We start from the raw sequence: 3464 nt of genomic DNA, 5'->3' as shown, positions 1-3464 counted from the left end.
AGAAAATCTAAAGGGTTGGCAAGATGGCAGATGGGGTTCAGGCATCACTGGACTTTCTAGCTTCAAGGGGGATAAATTCTGACAATGTTTTCAGAGTTTATCAGTTTGATTTGGGGGTTATTTTCTCAAGGATGTGGACTTGTGCAGACCAGTATAGTTAATGCCCCAAAGGCACCAACAGACCCTACTGTCCCTGCCCCTGCCTACAAGCCCATTTCAGCCCAGCCAGGGCCATCAGTTCCTGTCTCAGGAGTGCTGACAACCAGCTCCCCACAGTCCTGCCTGGCACTGAGCTGCCCAATGTCCTGGCATGGCCTCATATCTCTTATCCTTATGAACCTTCCAGACAACCTGGTATAAACCCAGCTTCCCAGCCTCCTTAAGCCTGCCCTGCTCACACCTCCCAGGGATGATGGCACCAGTTCCTGGACAGCAAATTCCCCTTCCAGTCTCTTAAGGACCTGCTACGGCTGCCCCCTGACAGGTGCTACGTAATGTTAGCTTTGCTTTGGGAGCTTTGGTTTATTTCTCTCCCTTGGAGAGAAGCAGTCTGCCGAAGTTTCACCTGGATCTTGTAGACTGAAACCACCTGAATGCTCTGAGGTGCTCATTTTACAGTCAGAGCAAGAAACCTTTGCTTTCACAGGCTTGTCATGTCTGTATACTTCAATACACCTGTATTGTTACACCCAGGATCAGGACTGAGCAAGAAGGCCTTAATAAGTCACACACACTGACATAAGGGTAACTTTGGAGTGCATATTCCCAGTCTGCTGAAAATATGAAATCAAGATCATTAGCACAGCCCTCTGTTGTGGAGCTCACGGGCAGACCCCCAGCAGAAAGAATTGCAGCAGCTTAAGATCTTGATTGCCCAAGAGCTGATTCACACCACCTTTTTGCTTGCTTTCTCTTTTGTGTTGCACCCACCACACCATCACCAAAAGAAAGAAAAATATGTTTCAGCAGTCACATAGCCCATGACTCTGGGTTTAAGTGGATGGTAAGGCAATACAAGCTGAGCACATCTGAGAGCTTACAGCTTCTAAAAAGGGCTCACTTCTGCTCCCACCTATACTGCCTCCAGTACCTTTCCCTGGCTGTTCAGTCCTTCACTCTGTTACCAGCTCTGATCTAACTGCACTCCAAACTCACCCAGCTCATTGATCCAGGAGAAAATAGAATGGATCGAGGGTACCTCAGTCAGTTTTCCACTGAATTAGTAAATTGGATTTGGCTAACTATGCTACCAGGGAAGTATCACAGCCAAAACAAAGCATAGGGAAATGGGACTACTCTTTCTTTGTAGCTGCAAACTTCTGGATAAGCTATATATAAGCTGTCTAATTACACATTTAGGTGCCAGACCTACCACCACTGATATGACTTAGGTGTAAGTTCATATTATCAACTTAGTTCTAAGGACCTCTAACATAGGAGATGGAAAATAGGCAGCTTGGTGCAATTAACTATTAAAATATCCCAACTAACTTCATGAGATTTTAGTGTACTCTGACCTTTCAATCATGCTAGGATGAAGCTAGTGTGTTTTATTCCACCTTTGCTACAAACTCAATGCCAGTCCCAAGTCAGCAGTGCTGATGACATACAAGGATTTGTATCTGCACTCCTGAGCCCACAGCTGTGGCGTATAAGTCATGAGAAACAACAGTTCTTACTCTGCAGAAAGGAGTTCTCAAGACAAGGGAATGACAATGAACTGGGTAAATAAAAGAATGAAATGGAAGGTAGAAAGAGACTAGCAGGAGAAGTCAAAAGAGAGAGTAAATATTTGGAGCTACTTGGCAGCTTTTTTTTTAAACTCTTTCTTTTGCCTACACTGTAAGGACTTAAGTTACAGGTTAGTAATGTTAATTAGCAATCAGAATTACTAATAAGTTAGTATTGCTAGAGTATAGGATAGACTATAGGATATAATCCTATAGATAGAGTACAGGATAGAGTAATCCTATAGATAGAGAATAGGATAAATTGTAAGGTAATTGTAGACTTAGGCCACACCACACTTTTACTAAACTGGTCATGACCACTTCATCTTTCCACAATATTTTCAATACTTTACATGTATCATGTCATTAATTATTCCATTGCAACTATTTCTTTCAGATATGATATCATGCCACAATTCTTACTGCCTTTCAGCTGTAAACTCATTAAATAGATAGTACTCTAAATAAATTACTCATTTATGAGTGTGTGACACAAAGTTAGAAAAAAATTGAAAAGATGCATACAAGATAGTGTACTCTATTTTTCTGATCTTTTCTTTTCCCTAACTGCCTACTGTATGGAATATGTCACATGGTATATCTAATGCTCTTTGTATCCCAATCTAGGGGTGATTGATAATAAATTAATAATACAGTTTTTCAAGTAGAGCACTTTAAATTAAGCTCTGAAATCCAAAAGTAGGTGTCTTACTGTGACTTCTATGTGAAAGTGGAAAACAGTTGGTCCTTCACTACTCATTTCAAAAGGAGTTGTTGGGGACTCAACCTGCTTTTAAATCAAAGTAAGGGTCCTAAATGTGATATAATTTTTTACCAACACCTTGCTCCCCTTTATCATAAAGATTGGTGCTAGTTGAATGTTCCAGGTGCTGTGTGCAATACCCTGAATAAACACATGGCTGCTTGAAGTAAAGAATATTAGACTACTGACTCTGAGGTGTCTGAATTTTTTCCAAAGTGTCTATACTCTGCACAGATACATTTCTACACTCAAATCTGAAAACAAGTAAGAACTCTTCACAGAATACCTAATCATGCCCCCACTTCAAAGTGCAGCAACAGAAGGCTAAGAAATTTACAGAGATAGTCATTCTGATGAACAAGAAATTTATTTTTCCTGTTAAGCTCTGTTAATTTTAAAGGGTTAGAGAAGAGCTTGCCTTTTATTGATGGTGTAAAGGTCAAGGAATTATTATCAGTAGTCATATTTTGAGAAGTGGGAGACCTCAGTTTTGATAGTATCTCTGCCTGTACCTGCAAAATCCCTTCTCTGTCAGCGACATAGACCCTCATAGTGTTGCTTCCAAGTTTATGTGGAGATTTTGTCCACATGGAAGCATCCATACACCATTAAGGCCATAGTACAGGCCTACTGTGGAAATTACATCAGAGGATCGTGTATAACATGGTGCTCTGTGAAGGCTTCAAGCAGTATTGCTGCCCTTGTCAATCAAAGTGAGACAATAACTAGAATATGTTTGTACTACATGGCTAGAGTCCTGACACAGGTCTCTAAGCAAATGATAATACAAATAAATAATAGTGGACAGGAGTCTTCTGAAAAAGAAGACTCACCCTTTAAGGGACAAGAAACCCAAAGAAAACAGGAAGTCAAGTCCTGGACAGATATTTAAAATTTTATTAGTATTTTTATGGTTGGGGATATGATTTTTGATTTTATTTGTCCTCTTTCCATTGGCTTTTTATCAAAAT

Source organism: Agelaius tricolor, unplaced genomic scaffold (genome assembly GCF_023055355.1).
Source record: "Agelaius tricolor isolate 1412-34295 unplaced genomic scaffold, bAgeTri1.0.p SCAF_6, whole genome shotgun sequence".
Classification (NCBI taxonomy): domain Eukaryota; kingdom Metazoa; phylum Chordata; class Aves; order Passeriformes; family Icteridae; genus Agelaius; species Agelaius tricolor.
This window is presented reverse-complemented; position numbering follows the sequence as displayed.